General features: G+C 41.0%; 1 protein-coding gene across 1 annotated transcript in view; it reads left to right on the plus strand.

The window, feature by feature from the left end:
* csmd2 (CUB and Sushi multiple domains 2) overlaps nt 1-22,840 on the plus strand; it is a 1,323,345-nt gene that overhangs the window by 886,837 nt on the left and 413,668 nt on the right. The window lies entirely within an intron of this gene.

Raw genomic sequence — 22,840 nt, forward strand, 5'->3', positions numbered from 1 at the left:
CATACAATGCCCTCTGCAATCTCACCTGAGTGACAGCTCTTCATGTGTGACATGGACAGTTCACGTCAGGAGCACAGTTGACCACGATGGGTCATCCCAGCCAAGTGCTATCCTGATCTCAGCCAATCTTTGCGTGTGTGTACGTATACACACACACACACACACACACAAAGCAAGGGTCACTGGATAATGATGAGGAGCAGGAACTCCTGCCCATCTGCCCCTAACCCAGTGCCTCTGCTGTCACTGCCCCTGCTGAGATCAGCTAACTTAGCACAAATTTGGAATGATCTCAGTTCATCGATCTAGAGAAATATACATTCCCTCTATCACTGTATCCAACTGTCTTTTAAATGATTTGAGGTTGTTGTCTCCATTAGTGAATACTTGGTCCTGAACATATTGGCACATTGTAGTTTATAATTATGAAACCTATTAAGCCTGTTTAAAATAATCCATAATAATAATTGCTGTATACCTTTAATTCATTTACATTTTAACGAAGGACTTTTGGGTCACATGATGCAATCAACAGGATGGGGACTAAAACCTGAGACCCGACAGGAACCACTGGTGGGAATGGTCTAGCAGCTATTTTCACTGCTATTTCCCATATGATACATACAAAAATTTAAATGACATTGATCCTTATGCAATAAATACAAAAAAAAATTTCAAAAAGTCTCAACAAAGCTGTAATAAATGTTTTTTGGAAATCAAGATAACGCACACCACATCATAATCATTGACCCTAACTAGATAATTGCCGGAAGATGATTTTAAATCTAAGAGCAGCTTTTCAGTTGGTTGACCAGATTGCTATTGTGAGACACTCTGGCAGACTTCCATTAAACATTTAGCATTTGAATTCAATGTAACCTTACCCCTGCTTTGAATGAAGTCCAGAATGCAGCTGTTGGAGCTGGTCTGATTTCACAAACTAATGACTTTATAGGTTAGCTCTTTTTCTCACAGCGCATTGTACACGTGTCAGATCATGTAGGCTGGAGACAATTCTGTCTTCATGTAATTTTATGCATGGTCAAACTGACTTGTGATGCTTATTTTGAAGGCAAGACTGCTCTGCATCAGGCTCACCTTCAACCAAAGTAGCCGGCTCAGAATCCAGGGGTCTTTCATTGTTGGTTCATGCGACCTCCATTGTTGGTTCATGCAACCTCCATTGCTTTCCATAGGGAGAGGTGTCCACCTTCATCTCCCCTGTTTGCTTGTTGGCTTAGCATTAAGAAAGAAACTGTACCTCATCTGGAAAGTCTGTGGGTAGTATTGGCAGAGTGATGACTTCCTTACAGGCGCTTGACAATTCCCCATCACTCCCAAATTCTTTGTTTTACATTCTCAGACCAGCTATTAGCATAGTTTTAAAGCAACAATTAGGTAATTCCCCCTTCCCCCAACAGTGAAGATATTTAAGTCACCTCTTACTATCTACTGCTGTATAAAATCCTGAATTATTGGAAATAAGTTGGAGCAAGTGAGCTTTAGGCAATCAGCAATGATGAAGGTACAGACTGTATTCAGACAGTCTGTGTCGGACATTTATAGATATTTTTCTTTTGTGACGCAAATCTTACAGCAAACTGCCATCTTTGAATTATAGTCAAAATAACACAATGTTTGAAACATCACTGTAAAATTATTACCAGCCATTTTGCTATCACTTTGGTCAAAAAATGTAAGCTGTTCTTTTTTCACGAGACACCAAGGCATTTTTCAGTAGCTTCAAACCTCCAACTCTCATCTCCCTAAACTCATCTCTCCTTTTCTTGAAATAGTCATTAATATTCATTAATCAGAGGGGTGGTTCTTGCAAAAGTAATTAACTTGCATTCCCATGGTTACAGTCAGCTCTCTAAGCTTTTACACTGAACCTCTATGATGTGATTGACCTACATATACTAATTAGTTGCACATTACTCAACACTACAAGGTTATATGTGTGTTTCTAAATTTCTACACCCAATTATGACTGTTTTTGACACAAACTCTTTGATTTTACCTTGTTGTTTCACTTACTCAGTAGCATCTGATGTCTCAACCTGAGCATTTGAACCTCACATGATAAAGCACCATTATTCCCTGTTATATGAATAGCTTGTTTTCTACAACATTTTATTCACTTATCAGGCATTCATAAGGAGATATCAATAAGACATGATTTGTTCACAGTTCCTGCATGCATTATTTTGTAATGGAAAGCTTTCTATTTGTTTCATGCAATTGTTCTGTGTATTTTGTAGCTTAGTATATTAAAATAATACATTATTTATCATGGCATGAAGAAATAAGGTCATTAAGTAATTAAAATTGCAATAAAAGCTTTCACACAATAGTTATTCAATTAAAAGAAGTAAATGTAATGGATGATTGCAAAATTGTTTGGTGCTTTCAATGCCTTTTCATTTAACACAAGCATTAATTAAAGCAGAAAGTAACCATGAATAAGTGTCAGTTTGGCTCAGTGGTAGTATTGCTGCCTCTGAGTCAGAAGGTTGTGGATTCAAGCCCCACTCCAGACTTGAGCACCTAATCTGTGGTTGACACTTCTGTGCAGTTTTGAGGGATTGCTGCATTGTTGGAGCTGCCATCTTTCGAGGCCACGTCGGCCTGCTCAAGCAGAGTAAAAGATCCCATGGCATTATCCCTCAACCAACACCACCAGCACAGACTAATTGCTCATTTATCTCATTGCCATTTGCGGAACCTTGCTGTGTGCAAACTGTTTGCTGTGTGTGCCAACATAATAATAATAACTACACTGGCCATGAAGTGCCTGAGAATATGGAAGGCACATAATGCAAGTTATTTTTATTTATCTTAAGTGTTATTACATATAATTGAATCATGTCTTATGCATTTCAAAAACAATTCTTTTCACAATGTTTGTATTGTACAAGTTTTGTGTGTGTGGTCCTTTACAACAAACTATGTTCTGAAATGAATGGGGCATATGTGTTAGAATGATGTAGGACAAGGGGATTCTTTGAAAGTTACCTGCTGGTTATTAATGATATCACTGGAATAGATATTTTACAGCAGTCTATTCTTTGTTCTGTCAGTTGCAAGTATTTAGCAAATACTCAGCTTCACTTTTTACAGAATTGAATTTACAGAGAAGCCCAGTAAATATAAATATAAATGTTTAAAAAGGAGCAATCTATAGTAAGTACTTCCTATTAATAGTACATAGCCTTTAGTAATCTTCCTTTAAGAGAAATTACCACAGCTTAAATATTCACCCTGGCTCCAGAAATTCTCCGGGACCATTATCAGTGCCAACTATGATTGACGTGCAACAGCTGTAAACTGCAGCTGATATTGGAAAATAATTTTGTTTCTTATTGGTGGCCATTTGGATACCCACGTATCAGATTTGGAACTCCAATCGAATGTATTAGTAGCCCAATTATTGTTACTGTACAGGAGCAACTTGTTGTTAACCTGCATCCTTTGGCTAGTATATTCTGTAACCAGTAATCTCCACACAGTAAAAACGTGGCAAATTCCATATTGCTTCACCATGCCAATGTAGGGGTTAACATTCAGAGTCACTGAGAATCTCAGTATGGTTGAAAACAAGCACTCTAAACTGTGCTTGTTACTTATCAAATCATCTAAACTTTGGAAGCCTGGGCTTACTGAGTTGTTGTGGTGTTTGATCAGTATGCATAATATCTTATTGATCAAGTGATCACTACACAACATAACCAGAAAATGTCCTTCTGCTTGTAGACTATGGTGGCAATAAGCCCAATAAGCATCTGTTGTACAACAAGTACATGATTTAGAAGTGGATTAAATCAAAGACTTTGATCTCTGAGAATTGTCTTTAGACAGTAGTTTAATATCGTTTGCTCTGTTTATCATTGGTCTTAGCCTCTGGACCTCAACTGCTTAATGAAGGATAACGCTGCACTGGAAAAGAGACAAATAATCTTTGTTAGAAGATAATTAAGCAGATTAGAATGTAACATCAGTGCCTTCATTCTACCGATACCTTATTAGATTCTGATTCATTTTGACAAACTAAAGTCAAAATTTCAAAACAAGTCAGGAAAAAATAATTTGTCATCCGTAAAGATTAGTGAATCAGGTTCTCATTATGCTGTCTGTCAGTTGGTGGCTGAGGGCTGAAATTCATTAGCAGTTAGTATATGCTCCAGCAGTCATGCGAGCTTGCCTTGGTTTACATTACCTAGAGGATAACTGGAGAGCGACCGGATCACACTTGTTTCATGTTTGCTACTTGGTCGCACTCAGACAAGTTTGTCGCTTTTAAAATTTCATCATTGAAGGGTCGCCTGGTGCTCTGAGAGAAAAATACCTATTAAATTATTGATGAAGCACATGAACATTCTCCCCGGAGTCCTATCACTTAATTTTGGTTAGCAGTAGATCAATATTAAACCATGGCGTTGAAGAGGCTCTTGTATTTTCCTCTCAGCATGGCATGCAAGGTAATGGATAGCTCATAGTGGGTTACAAGGCAACGACATGATGAGAGGTTTGGATCTCATAATGCACCACAAGAGCAAGGCTGTGAGGGTCAATCAATATCATCAGCAGCTTGGGATGAATTCTGAGAAAATGTCCTACTGACTTCTGCAGAAGACCTACTGGTGTAGATTTTCAACTGACCACACGGGTGTAAGACTGGAGTTGCGGATCAGACACCCATTATAGAAGCCGCCCGATCTTCATTTCCAATTAAATCAATTACACCTGGGTGGCAAGTTGACTATCTACCCAATGGCTCGGTGTGACAAAGTACTTGTGAAGATCTTCCTCAAAAGTAGAATATTATGGGGAGGAGTGGAAGGAGAGGTCTTTATTGAATTATTTTTTCTCTAAATATTTTGGTGAATTTTCTTGATTAAAAGGGTATCCAATATAAAACTAAGAACTTTCCACTTTTGCCGTACGTTGTCAGTATTAATGCTAGGTTGGGTATGGTATACAGCTGATGTAGAGTAAAGCTTCCTCTACTCTGCTCCAACAATGTATCTTAACCCTCCTCTCAAAGTAGTTTTACAATAATGCAATAATTCAGATCATCACAATCTTTGTGAGCGAGACAACAGGGATAAATGGAATGTACTCTGGCCGGATGTGACAAGTAGTGTTCCCGAGGGATCTGTACTGGGGCCTCAGCTTTTCACCATACATATCAATGTCTGTGGAATTTGCTGCCCCAGGAAGCTGTGGAAGCTACATCATTAAATAAATTTAAAACAGAAATAGACAGTTTCCTAGAAGTAAAGGGAATTAGGGGTTACAGGGAGCGAGCAGGAAATTGGACATGAATTTAGATTTGAGGTTAGGATCAGATCAGCCATGATCTTATTGAATGGCGGAGCAGGCTCGAGGGGCCGATTGGCCTACTCCTGCTCCTATTTCTTATGTTCTTATGAATAGAGAGTTGTATATCCATGTTTGCAGATGACACTAAGTTAGGAGGCAGAGTAAGACGTGTGGATGGGAGCTAGAAATTATAAAGGGACATAAATCGACTGAGTGAGTGAGCAAAACTATGGCAGATAGAATTCAATGTGGGGAAGTGTGAGGTTGCCCACTTTGGATCCAAGAAAGACAAATCAGATCATTTTCTTAATCACGAGAGACTAGGAGCTGTAGAAGAGCAAAGGGATTTAGGTGCTCAGGTACACAAATCACTAAAAGCTAATGCACAGGTACAAAAAGTAATCAAAAAGGCTAATGGAATGTTGGCCTTTATCTCAAGGGGATAAGAATACAAAGGGGATGAAGTTATGCTTCAGTTATGCAGAGCCTTGATCAGACCCCATCTGGAGTACCACACCTGGAAAGATATATTGGCCTTGTAGATGCATCAGAATGATCCCAGGGCTTAAACAATTAAATTATGAGGACAGTTTGCATAAACATGGCTTGTATTTCTTTGAATTTGGAAGGCTGAGGGATGTTCTAATTGAGTGATAAAATAGTAAAGGGATTCAGTAGAGTAGATGCAGTGAAGCTATTTCCTTTGGTGGCGCAATCTTAAAACTAGAGCTAGGCCATACAGGAGTGAAATAAGAAATCACTTTTACACACCAAGGATAGTTGGAATCTGGAATTCTGTGCCCCAAAAGGCTGTAGGTGCTAAGACAATTGAAATTTTCAAAAATGAGATTGACAGATTTTTATTAGATAAGGGCATCAAGGGATATGGATCAAAGGCAGGTAAATGGAGTTGAGATTCAGATCAAGCATGATCTAATTGAATGACGGAACAGGCTTGAGGGGCTGAATGGCCTACAAAATATTGGTGGTTTTGGAACTATGTGTGCCAAGTGCTGGATGGAAGCTGTTCTGGATTCATAAAACTTAAGGTTCTTTGAGCCATTAGAGACAGATGACTTTCATCCTGTTGGTTTGAGCTGGATTACATCCTGGATCACAGCGGTGAAGGTTGTCAAATATTCACACCACACCAGCATTGACATCATTAGAAACGTTAGCAAGGCAGATATAAGATCAGCCTTTAATTCCTAGTTGTACTGTCACACTGCAGGGTGATTGAGTGCTTGTTCCATCTTGTTCTCTGGCAGTCACTTCTCATCATTGGCATTAGAAACAAAGGTAACAACAGGCACCTGGTGAAGGCCATATTTAAAGTTGCTGGCAAATGGACGATTGCTTCCATTTGTTGGTGGAAATACTGCTTTTGGTTACTGCTGGCAACAATTCAGGACATTTAAATATCCTCAAAATAGATAGTGTTTGGTGATTGACTTTTGGCAAGCTGACATTTTCAGTTGTAATGTGCAGAGAAAAAAAAAGTTATCTCTTCAAAATGCGTTTGTTTGATCTAATATAAATAATAAAAAAACAAATTAATTATGGTAGTTGTACATTTAATGTTTTTTTAGTGCAATAAGAATCATTTGATGATTTGACACTTCATTCATCAATCTGAAGTGGAAACATGTGTTGAAACACATTGCTTCAAGTTAGAAAATCTTTATATCAAGTGTTTTAAACCTCTGTCACCTGGAGGTGACATGATAAGGGTTACAAATGTTATCAGGAATGAGGTAACAGCAGAGGCAATATGGTTGAGGTGGAAATATGTGATGCCAGTGATATGGGGGTAGTTTTTAATTTTCACCGCTGGACAGTAAACTCAACATTACGGATCAGGCACCCATTATATACCCAGTCTGATTTTCTTTTCGGTTGGGTTCGGCTTGAGTGAGCAGCCAAGAAAGGCAATGGAATGGGCTGGCAGACTGCAGAGTTTTAGGCAGAAACTGAGCAAGGTGGATTTGGTATTTCTGATATTAAGTTGCAACCAGTTTTGGGCTCATCTATAATTTGAGGTCAGACAAGGTGGGCACTTTTAACACCCCCCCCCCTTCGCCCATCTCTTCCCCCCCCCCCCCAACCAGGTAGGAACAGGGTGTGTGAGCACTAAAAATTGGGAGAGCAAACTTCTCGTTCTGTTCCTGTTTACTTTGCGTACACCGCCATTTTCCCAGGGCCCATTTCAAATTCGGCCGAGGCTCCCGCTACATGCAGGCCAGTGCTTTGTGAATTGCAAGCAAATCGGAGTCCTTTGATGTAATTAGAACTCCAATTCTGTTTTGATGTGGTGCATTATCGTTCCTCATCCTCTTTGCAGCCTTTGACATGGTCGACCACATCGTCATCCTCCGCCGCCTCTCCTGTTGCCAGCAGAGTGGAACTGTCCTTACTTAATTCCATTTTTACCGATCCAATTGCAAAGTATCTCCAAAAAAAAGGCTCCTCTTCCTTCTCCCATACATTGATCCTTGGCTTTGTCTTGCTCATTTACATAAATAGAATCTACAGCACTGAAACAGCCCATTCGGCTCAGCTGGTCTTTTGCTGGTGTTTGCACGCCACGTGAGCCTCCTCCCACTGTAATTACTGCTCCCCTTCCTGCACCTCCTATCCCTCTATTTCCCTCTCCTTTATGTATGCATCAAGCCTCCCCTTAAATGTATCAATGCTATCAGCTTCAACTACTCCATGTGGCAGTGAGTTCTGCATTGTCAGCACTCTGTATGTAAAGAAATTCCTCCCAAATTCTTTATTTGATGTGTCAGTGGCTATCTTATATTTATGTTCCCTTGCTTTGGACTCACCCATGTGGAAACAGTGTCTCCAGATCTACCTTATTGATCCCCTTTATAATTTTAAAGACCTCTATCAGGTCTCCTCTCAGTCTTCTCTTTTCCATGGAAAAAGCCCCAGCCTGCTCAGTCTTTCCTGATAGTTGCATCATCTCAATTCTGATAACATCTTTGTAAATCTTTTTTGCACTTTTCCAGTGCTTAAATATGTAATATGGAGACCAGATCTTCACATAGTACTTTTAGTGTGATCGAACCAAGGTTCTATATAAATTTAATATTTTTGTCTTTTTGTATTCTATTCCTCTAGAAACGACCCCAGTACTTTGTTTACACTCTTTATGGCCTGATCAATTTGTGATGCTACTTTTAGCAATTTATGTATCTGTATTCCCTGATATCTTTGCTCCTTTAACCCAAATGTACAGAGGATCACGCAGTAAAACCAGGAGGTGAATTAAACTGAAAAGGGTTCTTTGTTGGTTCCATAAGCACACAATGAATTTACCGAGATAATCTGAGCCAGTTAAACACTCTGTCTGGACCATGGGGAGCTGGGGGTCAGCTACGAGAGTCAATGGAAAAGGAAATCGGGTGGTGTGTATAACGGGCAGCCAATCCGCAACTACCAGTTTGCTGCTCATGCCCAAAGTGAAAATTACCCCCATGAAAACCAAATAAAATCGTAATAAAGAAAGAAACCTGGACATGTAACAGGAAGTAGACCCAAGTTTTCAAATGACAAGCTAAGAGATATTGTGAACTTTGAAATAGAAAATAGAGCATTATGAAAGAACATGGATTAAGTGAATAGATGATCCAGTGGCAGATGATGTTCAATGTACCAGTGCGAGAATGATCGACGGGAGTACAATCTGAATAGGGAAGCATGGGCAGGTGAACAAAGTGATTTAGGGATTCAGGTACAAAAGTCACTGAAAGCCAATTTATAAGTGCAAAAAATGATCAGAAAGGCTAATTGGATGCTGAGCTTCATCATGAAGTATGGAATACAAAAGTGAGGAAATACTACTGCAATGAAACAGTGCTGCTGGACATCATTTGGAGAATTGTGTTCAGTTTTGGATGGCTCACCTGAGGAAGGATATACTGGCTTTGGAGAACTTCCATTCACCAGAATTATACTTGGGATGAAAGGACTTTGCAATGATGAAAGACTGGGTAAATTTGGATTATATTCCCTCGAGATGAGGAGGCTAATGGGTGATCAGATTCAGGTGTCTGAAATGAAGGGGTTTGACAGAGCAGACAAAGAACAATTCTTTCCTCTCATAGGGGACTCCAGAACGAGAGGCAGAATCCTAAAATTCAAACTAATCTGGTTAAAAGTGAATTCCGAACAAATGTCTTCAGTCAAAGGTTGTGAGAATGCACTTCCAAAAGGCTGTTTAAAGGAAGAGTGGGCAATTGCCAAGAAAAACAGCACAGCAGGCTTGATGGGCCAAATATCTGTTGTCATGACTCATTTGTAGAGTCAGATGATTTGTGCTTGATTTGCACAAAGTGCTGAGGTACTGATATACTCCATTTTCATTGAGTTTACAGTTATTCTGGTGTCACTGGGACTGTGGGTCTAATTGCTTTACTGTGCTTTGCTTTGCTGTCATGATTTTCAAGCCTTTATTTTTTTTAAATCCTAAGAATTTGTGAACATTTCTCAGATGGCCTCTATATGCCATCCATTCGTAGTATAATATAATCCGCTGTTTTCATGTCTTAATGAAATCAGGGAGAGAGGTCCCTCATTGCTGGTGCTGCTGATCTTGCTATCTGTATCTTTTTGTTCTGCAGTTCAGGAGTTTGTAAGAAAGCTGCCAGCATGATCTGTTTTCTGCAGACAGTTTGTGTAATACAATTTCCCATTAAAGCCGTCAGCCTTGCATCTGGGAACTATAGAAAATAACATTTTATTACACATCAGCAGTGTTGCCTTTTTATCCTCCATTGAGCCAGTGACAAGTCAAAGTAGTTTACAAAGAGCTTTAGTGCTATTCCCCTGAGTTCATCTGAAAGCAACAAACATACATTACAGAGCATCTAAATAGGGAAAAATAAGCACACTGTTAATACTGTAGGAGATCTGATAATTTTGTAAATTCTCTGCACCAGTGAGCTTAACCTTTCTAACTGTTTAAGAGAGGGAGGAAATGACACTCTTCTTAATTTAGCATCATACATAATACAAAACTGATGACATGATTTCTTAATCTGAAGCTATAAAATATAGCGGTGGGGTGGACGTTTTTCTGGGCAGTGCAAGTGAGATTAATAGCTGCAGAAGTCAACTTCAACTCTCAAAAATATGTCCTGGGCTGAAAATCCACTTTCTCTGCCAGCTATGAGGGTCCGAAGCAAACTCAGTTTGGAGAGTCTCAATCCACCTATTAGGCCCAGGTCCATGGTGAAAAACTAATCATAACTTGGAACTAATTGGCATTTAATTGTCAATCTTGCTTAGAGAGTCGTGAGGACGCCTGCTGTGGGAGTTGGAGGAAGATCCATTCTGGTGATGCAGAGATATGCTTCTGAGATTTTGTTAATGTTGCCTGGGTAGTGAAAGGGGAATCTGGTCATGCTGTTCCTGACTTGGGAAAGTTTGATGCTAGCACTAGGAGCCATGAACAGGAAATTGTTCCATTTCCCAGGACTGATATGCTACATCTTTATGATTCACCTATCCGTCTGTATATTGAAAGGTTTGCATCTGACGATGTCGATAGAACACACAGCTTACTGCTTCACTTAAATTTCCAGGAAACCAAATCAAAAATCTTTAACAGTGACTTCACTGTCTCTAAACATATCTGCAATTTTCTTCCAAGTACTTCGAGCAACTATGTTGGTTCCTCATCCAATCTACACAGAACCTTTGTTTATCTCTATGATTCAGTCACTTCCATTTACTTCATTTATTGTCCCTTCCCTGAGCTGATCCTGTTCATTCATTTGTTTATTTATTTGCCATTGGAGCCTTCCCTGTTCCATTGCTTACCTATTTCCTGCCGGATCAGTTCATGCTCAGCTGTGTCCTTCCTCTCCCTATTCCTCTTGAAGAGGGTCTTTCCATCACTCATTTCCTATCCCAAAAGGGGTCATTCTTCATCCCATTTGCTGGCTTCCTCTCTTACTTCTCTGTCAGAGGGGCCTCTCCTCCACCCCCCACCCCATAAGATATCTTCTCCTTCCCTCCACTGAACAAGGTTTATTTCTGATGCCCACCCACAATAAGCTTTCTCTCCCTTCCCCTCTGCGGGGTCTATGTCTCCCACCAATGTCTGTCTGTGTCTTTCTTTTTCTTTCTCTCTCTCTCCCTCTCTCTCTCTACTACCACCACCTCAACTGCCTTTACATTGCCGCTGTTTTAATTCAGCATGTCAGCTACTGCCTTATATGCTGCTAAATCTGGCTCCTTTATCCCCAGGGCAGACTCATGGATCTATGAAAAACTGGGTGTATAACTGCCAGTAGGGCATTGGATGGAAGTCTGGGAAAAGGCAACACAGATGTGAGAGAGAAAGGAGGAAGAAGATACATAAGGATAAATGTCATGACCATTTTCTGATCAGTTTGTATTATTTGATTGGTCCTCGGCAACCACATGATATTAACAATCACATGGTTACTGGAGACTGGAGTCAAATTCCAGAATGCAGGGCTTCAATAACTGACAAATGGACTCAGTGACTAAGTTTATTGTAATGTCAGCCTTGGCTTAGTGGGTAACATCTCACCTCTGAGTCAGAAGTTTGTGGATTCAAATCCCACTGCAGAGACCTGAATACATAATCTAGGCTGCCAGTCCAGTGCAGTACTGAGTACTGCCCTGCCAGAGGTGCCATCTTTCGGATGAGATGTTAAAGCAAGGCCCTGTCTGCCCTCAGGTGGATGCAAAAGATTCCACAGCACTTAATGAAATGTCCTGGCCAACATGCATCCCTCAACCACTGCCAATAAAACAGATTATTTGGTCATTTATCTCGTTGCTCTTTGTGGGACAGGTCTGTGCACAAATTGGCTGCTGCATTTCCCTGCATTGCAACAGTCACTACACTTCCAAAAGTACCTCATTGTAAAGCAGTTTGGGATGTTCTGAGGTCAGGAAAGATGCTTTCTTTTCTTCCATATATATATGGCTGAGTTTCTTCCCTCACCCTCATTTATGCTTGGTCTTGTAACACTTTTATTCTTCCTGCAATAAATTCTTCTTCAATTGTTTTTCTTCACGAGTCAATGGTTGTTGCATTGACAGCCTTGAGTATAGTTTGACTCCACTTTTTAACCTTGGAATTGAATAATTGCCGAAATTTATTCTGGTATTTTCTTTGTATTTTTGTTCTCCTGTTACCTATTATGAATTATTTATTAATAGGAAATGTTATCACTTCCGATGACAATTTTAAGCAGTTACATTAAATACTATTTTCACAATTTTTATGAATCACTTTTCACAGGAGGGAAATTCAGAGGCAAAATATCACTTTCTGTTTTCCCCCTCTCACACACCACCACTGTTGCTAAATCTAAGCAATGTTCCATACCTCCAGGTGATACTGTCATATTTCTTTACACTTTAAGCTTTCAAAAATTGTTTTAAGCCATCGACCTATGAGTTAAATAGCTTAAGGCATGTAATACATAGAATATAACCATTACAAATTTCAGGACTGCACTCAATATTCTCTCGGTTCAGCACTACAGTTCTCTTCCGTAAGCGGACCCGATGGTCTCTATGATCAGGTGTTTACCTTTACTGCTTAATATTAAGTCATACAGAAGTGTGGTCTGGGCGAAGGAGGGGTTATAACAACGAAGAATTGGTCACTGTAATGTCGCGTGTTCCCCCATTACTGTTCTCTTCGGCAAGGTGGACCACCAAACACTGTAGTGAAACATGGCCAATTATAAACCAACAGACAAATTTATTACATATAGTATGTGAACAATCATAGTAATGTTTAAAGAACATTTTAATCTACTTTGCAACACTCCTTCTAATAGAAAATAAAATAACATGCCGCGCTATCCCTATTAACGGGTTAAATACACTTCTCCCAACAGTAATTTTTTTGAAATTGACACTAATTATAAGCAGAGAGCTTTCACTCACCATGACTGTCTTATACTCCAGATCTGTGTGTTTGTGTCATTGCTTGCCTGGACAGGTAGCTAAATGCTTGACCTCTGACTCACCCAGCTCTTTATACTAAGGGTTGGCCAGTCGAACTGTGAATTAAACCTAGTATCTCCCTTCTCGGTCTGAGGCCTGGGCTCTGGGCAGCCAACCCCTGAATTGGTCCTAGATCTTTGATGCTTGTTCTGTTTGTATTGGATTTGGAAAATGGCACATCTTTTTAAGTTCTTTTAACGTCTCTGTATAGCTTTTTGAGGTGAACCTAGGAATCAATCTAAGTGCTGACCCAACAATCTTCCCCAAATCTCCTTCACAATCTACACCTTCAGATGATGGATTTGGACAAAATGTTCCAAATACATACTGAGTAATGCATTATACTGTCACAGCATTACCTCTCCAAGCAAAGGTTCAATCTTCCTTTCAATGCATCCTGTCAGGAATCTAAGTATAAATTTAGGGCAAGGAGGTATTAGATACTGCTGAGATTTTTAAGCAATTTGAATTTAGCAAGCTGCAGCACCAATCCATTAGGCAGAAGAAGCTTCACAGAACAATTGCATTTTTTTGTCTGCCATCAGTTTTTCTGTTTGTTTATTTTCATGAAACTCTGGATTTACCTAATTGTGAATTGGGTACAATAAGTTATAGGAAGGTTGAATATTAGTAGATTAGTTCTTATAGCCTTTGAAACTACACATATCTAGAAAAATATTAGGCTTAAATAATACAATATGCCTATTACGCTTGACAACATTCAGTTATGTTGTGAAGTGCTAAATTAAAACTGACATTTAATTTCAAATTCAGAACCTGGCATCTTATGAAAAAACAGTTGAAAACAAGAAAGCCATGCAATATAGTATACTGTAACTCCAGTTCATTCATCCCATCACCATCCAGAGTACTGTCTATTTAGAAGGGCGAAGTGTTTGGTGGAATTGCATGTCTTGTTCAGAATGATGTGGAGAAAAATATATCTGAGGACGCGTATAGTTATTTACTTCAGTATATTAAATCTTAAATAGCCTACATATATATTGCATTGTAAATCCAGCAAAAATGGCCATAATTAAACTAAAAGACCCAATATTTGGTTTTCAAATGGTATTGTCTGGGTTATTTTCCATTAGGCTTGGAACCAACCTCAGTGTATCTGAAGATTAATTTGAAATGTGTCTGGTACCATTGCACAGTTGAGGTGGCAAAGAATCCTGTCGGTTGTCCCTTGAGCCTGTCTTTGGTCTGGCCTCTTGGTCTTCCAAGCTAAAACATTTCCTAATCGATTCCAGGTTACACACTTTGTCTTTTTTCACTCAGGTAAATAAATCTTAATGACCGCCAAAGTTGGTTTTCAAGTTTCTCATGTTATCACATTTTGATGCATTGAGATTAATGGCCTAGAATTTCCCAGAATGTTTCAGTGTAACTATAGCATAAGAGTGGTGTTGTGCTGCTTTAACCAAGGAAATTTGCTTGTGGCTAATTTTAAGTTGGTTTTACATGGAAACGTTGGTACACGCTAATTTCCTCGCCACTTCCGAGATCTGTTTGCCAAAACCCACCACCACTCATTTACGTTGCTCCGCCCCATACAAATGACCAGCTCACGCAACTTTCCTGGATTTAACAAATAATACGCTGGCGTAGTTCCACACCGAAAATTTAGGTACAGCGCGGCCCAAAATCTCCTGATATTGGTGTAACTGAGATTTCTGGGGTTCGGTGATTTTCCAAGCAATTTTTTTTAATTGCAATTTTTTTTACTGAGACCTGCACTATACGTAACCACAGTTCTGCCAGTCTCAGTCCACCTGAAAGTTTTCAGACCCCTGCCCCCCTCCTCACACATTCAGAATGACTAAGCAGCTAGAATGGCCTTCCCAATGGACGTTCCCAAAGGAGCAAAGAAGCTCTGCGAGTGAGGCATCATGTCAGAGTGAAATCACTAGTATAACGACACAGTGACCAGGAAATTCCTCAGAGATCCTCCTGCTCTGTTGGCATTTCTTTGCTGGAATTGCGACAGAAACCCTGTTAACGCATGTGAAAGTAACGCCGGCGAAGCGGAAGAAGCTGTGAGGAATTTTCTGGCCAATATCGCTCAAAAATAAAACTACATCTGGTAGGGAGGTTAACCTCAGAAAGTAATTCTATATAATTCAGACTTTTACAATGTTAGTGATGGCTTTTTGACACTAGTGTTGGACGCTGCCCAAAGCGACACCATGATGAAGGTATGCAAATTAATCTTTCGCCGGTGTTGGTGAAAATGGGCAATATTGAATCATCTGCCCATTACACACCCTGGCTATTTTTTCCTTTCCATTGACTTCAATGTATAATGGACGGCTGATCTGATATTGTCTGTTTTACACTCCTGCCAAAGTTGAATGTTCCATCCTTTGTTACTGGAGTTGCACGTAGATCTGAGCAGCTAAACCAGAAATAAGTTCCTCTCCAGTAGACCTGGTGTTAAAATGTCAGGGATTCCAACTGGATTACTGTGAGTTCGCACCCAGATTTAACTGAGATTCATACTTCCTACTACTCATTATGCAAGTTTTGGTGGTTCTTGCCAGGCCATATTTGTAGGACCCTTTACATTTTTCTCTTGCAAAAGAGAAAATATACTACAAGACCCTCAATGAACCCATGTGTGAAAGGTGTGAAAAGCACAGACCGTTGGAGCACCAACACATTGCGACAATCAGTGGTGTCCTGCAGGTTGGAGCTCGACTCTGCCGACTTCACATTCCCAACTTAAATGCTGGGGGATTGTTTGGAGTAGATAGAATCATAGAATCATAGAAGTTACAACATGGAAACAGGCCCTTCGGCCCAACATGTCCATGTCGCCCAGTTTATACCACTAAGCTAGTCCCAATTGCCTGCACTTGGGATGCTGGAGAGAGGCTCCTGGCAGTTTTCATGTAGCAGGTAGATGACGAGAAGCAGGTTGTCCAGCCACAGGCAAGACCAGTGGAGGAAACATTTGGAATAACAAGAGTTTATTCATTATGCGAATAACACGGAATGTTATATTTAGAAACTCCTTTGTGATTTTTCTGTTCATCATACTGTACCAGAGGTTGCTGACTCGCATCCTCCCCATGTTTAATTCTAAGTTTATACTTCTGACCTCAATCTGAGGAAGATTGTGCTGATCCTGGGAGTTAGAAGTTTGTTAAATATTCTCCCAGTTTATCAGACAACATGAACCTCCTCAGGACAATAATATTCCTTCTGCACCAAAGTCACACTCACATCTTCTTTGTTCTAATGAAAAGAGCTCCTCTTTCTCCAGACTCTCCTCATAACTAAAGCCTGTCATCTTGGATATCTTTTTCGTGAATCTCTTCTGCACCCTCTCCATGATCTTGACACCGTTCCTAAAGTAACACACCCAAAATTGTATGCAATATTCTTACTGCGGTCTATCCAATGATCTGTATAGGTTTTTAGCATTATCCCTTTGCTTTTGTACCTGTATTTATAAAACCAAGCATTACTCCACTCTGGAAAAAAAATCCATTAACCACGACTCTCTGTTTCCTGCCCTCTAATCAATTTGCTTCCCATTCTGGCACTTTCCCTTTAATACCATGGGCCTACATTTTATCAACAAGCCTTCCATGTGGCATTGGCTGAAAGAGAGTGAACATAAACTTGTCTGTAAAGAAATGTATTGTGAAAAAAAATGATTGCGCCTAGCTTCATCAAGTTGAGAATGAACTAACATAGGGCATTATTAAAGGAAAGGCTGGCCTGGTCACATTTGCTGAAGCAAAACTTTAAGAATACAAAGTGTTTGCTCAAGTTATTCTGACAAGACCACAGCAGTTCTAGGACCAGATATAACACAGTGCTAGCTAATGACGACGAGGGTTCTAGTCTTCTAAGGGTTAAAGAACCCATGTGCAGAGTCCTCTCGGCAGAAAATGACAGGAGATTGACAACCGGCTGCTTGGTGTCAATCTGCTGATTCAGAGGTGTCCCGTGCTATCTCTGAGATCAAAAGATGTAAACAATTTTACAACACCAAGTTATAGTCCAGCAATTTTATTTTAAATTCACAAGCTTTCGGAGGCTACCTCCTTCGTCAGGTGAACGATCGTTCACCTGACGAAGGAGGTAGCCTCCGAAAGCTTGTGAATTTAAAATAAAATTGCTGGACTATAACTTGGTGTTGTAAAATTGTTTACAATTGTCAACCCCAGTCCATCACCGGCATCTCCACATCATCAAAAGATGGGCATCCTTAATGTTGAACTACTGTCAGAGCAAATAGCTGCACACAGCTCCTTTCTTACCCATTTGCTGCAAATCTGCAACAAGGCTTCAATTTGAATGGTGTTAAAGATCAAGGAGCATTTCTGTTAGATTGTGTCCACCTCTTCTCTGTTCCTGCCAGGCTTCTCCCTTTTTTGTCTATGAAGGTCCTGTGTAACTGATTGTCACAGGGCTGTGCTACACTTCAGAATAAACCTGTTCTGTTTAATTTGATCTCTATAGAGTATTTAGATGCATTTTTTTTTAAATGAGCCTGTTGTTTAGGTGTAGCATTTTTGGCAGAGTAATAGAGTAATACTAATAATAATACATGAGCTCCCAATTTCCATTTTTGTGTGTGTTTGTATTGTATTTTTCTCCAGACTGGTGTGTGTTTTCTGCTTCAAACGAGTACTCCATGTAGTTTTAAAACCAGGTTTTAACAATTCCATTCTGTTGCTTTATTTGCAAAAAGTAATCTCATCATTATGCCTAATCTTCCTTGATTCAGGTTAGACACCAGGGTCTGGGCCTGGGACCTTAGTTCAGCTCATGCATTATTAACGACTTAGTGACTTACTGCTAAATATTCACTTTTATTTTAAAAGGATGTTCAGGAAAATCAGCAATTTTGGGCTTTTTTATTGTCACCTTTCTCCCCTCTTCTTCCTCCTCCTGAAGGCTTTGAACCATCTTGGGATGCAGTTCCACAAGTGCTGGCCACCTTCCCAATACCTTGCCCAAGTAACCACTCCCTATGTGTGAACATAAACAAGAACAAGGGGTCACAGTCTTAGGATATGGGGTAGGACATTTAAGACTGAGGTGAAGAGAAATTTCTTCACTCAGAGGGTGGTGAACCAATGGAATTCTCTACCACAGAAGGCTATGGAGGCCAAGTCACTGAATATATTTAAGAAGGAGCTAGATAGATTTCTAGACACACAAGGCATCAAGGGGTATGGGGAGAGAGCGGGAATAAGGTATTAAGATAGAGGATCAGCCATGATCATATTGAATGGCGAAGCAGGCTCGAAGGGCCGAATGGCCTACTCCTGCTCCTATTTTCTATGATTCTAATCAGAAGGACAGAGTGTGCAAGCTCGGATGTAGGGTTGGAACACAATAAATGTCTGCAGGCTATTCAAACAGGGAGAAGTGGGGTCAACTCAGCTACTCTGAGATGAGGATGGTATCAGAGTAGCAATCAGAAGCAAGAAGCTTGGCTGATAAGCTTCAGCATATTCAAGGGTGCTGAGACTAATTATAGCACCTTACCACCACCTGAATTCAGCTCAAAGCATTACCCATCCATATGGTAAGATTGAATGATTGATTGGTTGAAATAAATACTTCTCTGTTAAGTTACTAAACATCTAATTGACTGTATTTGAACATACAAGAACCAGTGAGGAACAAAGAATCACCAGAAAAATGAGTAAATTCCTCGATTTACTTTCAAAGCTAATTAGCAAGTATCACAAAACCGACCAACCAAATCACTCAATTTCTTCACTCAGGTGAGTGAATATAGCCAGAAATAACACGTATAATGAAATAAATGCATTAGAAATTGCATTAATCTGGAAAGAAGAAATCACCAAATTGGTTATTTAAAGTTAGAAATATTCTCTGACGTTTCCTCCACATGGGCCTGCTCCTCCATCTGTAACCTGGAGCATGAGTTGCAAATTTCAACAAGGCATAGTGTTGGGAATTTCCAGCCAGTATTGACAAATTCTAAGCCTAAATGTTATGTGACTCTGTTTAGGGCCACAAAGTCTCATTGTTAAGTAATGATTCATAGCACCAGCTTAAAAGCAGAATAATGCATTGAGCATCACATAGAATAATACTGCTGCCTTACATAGAATTACATAAAATTTACAGAGACAGAGGCCATTCGGCCCAACTGGTCTATGCCAGTATTTATACTCCACACGAGCCTCCACCCACCTCCATTCATCTAAACCTATTAGAATCATAGAATGATACAACACAAAAAGAGCTATCCAATTAGTCCCATTCCCCTTCTCTTTGCCTATAGCCCTGCAAATTTTTCCCTTCAAGTATTTATCCATTCGATTTTTAAAGTTACTGTTGAATCTGCTTCCACCACCCTTTCAGGCAGTGCATTCCAGATCATAACAGCGTGATGCATAGAAAGAATTCTCCTCATCTCCCCTCTGATTCTTTTACCAATTATCTTAAATCTGTGTCCTCTGGTTACCTTCTGTCACTGGAAACAGTTTCTCCTTATTGACTCTATCAAAACTCTTCATCATTTTGAACACCTCTATCAAATCTCCTCTTAACCTTCAATCTTTAAGGAGAACAATCCCAGCTTCTCCGGTCTCTCCACATAAGAGAAATCCCTCATCCCTAGTACCATTCTAGTAAAGCTTTTGTACTCTATGCTTCTGTTTATAAAGCCAAGCATACCATGGGATAGATTCAGAACAGATCTAGCAGCTCAAAACTGGGCATCCATGAGGCACTGTGGGCCATCAGCAGCAGCAGAATTGTATTCCAGCACAATTTGTAACCTCATGGCCTGGCATATTCCTCACTCTACCATTACCAACAAGCCAGGGGATCAACCCTGGTTCAATGAGGAGTGTAGAAGAGCATGCCAGGAGCAGCACCAGGCGTACCTAAAAATGAGGTGCCAACCTGGTGAAGCTACAACTCAGGACTACATGCATGCTAAACAGCGGAAGCAAAATGCTATAGACAGAATAACGCGATTCCACAACCAACGGATCAGGTCAAAGCTCCGCAGTTCTGCCACATCCAGTCGTGAATGGTGGTGGACAATTTAACAACTAACGGGAGGAGGAGGCTCTGTGAACATCCCCATCCTCAATGATGGTGGAGTACAGCACGTGAGTGCAAAAGACAAGGCTGAAGCGTTTGCAACCACTTTCAGCCAGAAGTGCCGAGTGGATGATCCACCTCGGCCTCCTCCTAATATCCCCACCATCACAGAAGCCAGTCTTCAGCCAATTCGATTCACTCCACGTGATATCAAGAAACGGCTGAGTACACTGGATGCAGCAAAGGCTATGGGCCCCGACAACACCAGGCTGTAGTGCTGAAGACTTGTGCTCCAGAACTAGCCGCGCCTCTAGCCAAACTGTTCCAGTACAGCTACAAAACTGGCATTTACCTGCCAATGTGGAAAATTGCCCAGGTATGTCCTGTCCACAAAAAGCAGGACAAATCCAATCCATCCAATTACCACCCCATCAGTCTACTCTCAATCATCAGCAAAGTGATGGATGGTGTTGTCGACAGTGCTATCAAGCGGCACTTACTCACTAATATCCTGCTCACCGATGCTCAGTTTGGGTTCCGCCAGGACCACTCGGCTCCAGACCTACACACCTTGGCGTTGGTCCAAACATGGACAAAAGAGCTGAATTCCAGAGGTGAGGTGAGAGTGACTGCCCTTGACATCAAGGCAGCATTTAACCAAGTGTGGCACCAAGGAGCCCTAGTAAAATTGAAGTCAATGGGAATCAGGGGGAAAACTCTCCAGTGGCTGGAGTCATACCTAGCACAAAGGAAGATGGTAGTGGTTGTTGGAGGCCAATCATCTCAGCCCCAGGGCATTGCTGCAAGAGTTCCTCAGGGCAGTGTCCTAGGCCCAACCATCTTCAGCTGCTTCATCAATGACCTTCCCTCCATCATAAGGTTAGAAATGGGGATGTTCGCTGATGATTGCAGAGTGTTCAGTTCCATTCGCAACCCCTCAGATAATGAAGCAGTCTGTGCCCGCATGCAGCAAGACCTGGACAACATCCAGGCTTGGGCTGATAAGTGGCAAGTAACATTCGCGCCAGACAAGTGCCAGGCAATGACCATCTCCAACAAGAGAGAGTCTAACCACCTCCCCTTGACATTCAATTGCACTACCATCACCGAATCCCCCACCATCAACATCCTGGGGGTCACCATTGACCAGAAACTTAACTGGACCAGCTATATAAATACTGTGGGTACAAGAGCAGGTCAAAGGCTGGGTATTCTGCAGCGAGTGACTCACCTCCTGACTCCCCAAAGTCTTTCCACCATCGACAAGGCACAAGTCAGGAGTGTGATGGAATACTCTCCACTTGCCTGGATGAGTGCAGCTCCAACAACATTCAAGAAGCCTGACACCATCCAGGACAAAGCAGTCTGCTTGATTGGGACCCCATCCACCACTCTATACATTCATTCCCTTCACCACCGGTACACTGTGGCTGCAGTGTGTACCATCCTCAGGATGCACTGCAGCAACTCGCCAAGGCTTCTTTGACAGCACCTCCCAAACCCGCGATCTCTACCACCTAGAAAGACAAGGGCAGCAGGCACATGGAAACAACACCACCTGCACGTTCTCCTCCAAGTCACACACCATCCCGACTTGGAAATATATCACCGTTCCTTTATCGTCGCTGGGAAAGAAAGTCTGTCTTTGTCCTCCTGAAGTCTGTTACTACCCTCTTCACTGCTTGCTACATTTCCAAGTATCGTGTCATCTGCAAACCTTGAAATTATGCCCTGTATACCCAAGTCCAGGTTATTAATATAAATGAAAAAGAGCAGTGGTCCTAGAACTGAACCCTGACTCCGACATTTAAGTTACTGAAGAGTGGAGGTTATTTGCGGTAATTATTTGTCACAATACCTGTTCCATCGATTCACCTGAAATAGATAGCGGTGGTGTCCAAAGTGATATGAACTGATCAACTTAAGAAAGTGTTGCCAGTCTGATTCCAAAATCATTGCGATGCTGGTTGCCAACAGTGAGCAGCTTTGGTTAGTGGGTATGAGAGGCAGGAGAAAGGTGCATTGGAGATTGGATGGTGGCAATGCTGTATCAGTTGAAACAACGGTTAAATTCGGCAGGAACTCCGCGTCCCAGGGATTTCAGGGTTCCCCCCTCTGCTAACGTGCTTCCCCATTCCCTCCCCGCCTCCCCAAAAATATCGGGGCCACTGTGTCATTTGATGGATAAGAGGTGATGTAACCTGCATGCAGTCTGAACTGACACAATCACTGAAGCATCCCAGATGAATCACTGTAACTTGCTCAGTAACTCCTCCCACCTCTCTTGTGCTGTTGGGTTGGGTGTAAATCCTCCCAGCTTCCTTGCATTGTCAAGTTCAGTAACTCCTCCCAGCTCCCTTGTACTTTCAGTTGGATAGATACGCAGTTTTTTCCCCCAATGTTTTCCCCCCACACCTCTCCTCAAGACATTGACTCTGCCTAAGGTTTAGTGATCACTGGT

Source organism: Heptranchias perlo, chromosome 26, assembly GCF_035084215.1.
Source record: "Heptranchias perlo isolate sHepPer1 chromosome 26, sHepPer1.hap1, whole genome shotgun sequence".
NCBI classification, from domain to species: Eukaryota; Metazoa; Chordata; class Chondrichthyes; order Hexanchiformes; family Hexanchidae; genus Heptranchias; species Heptranchias perlo.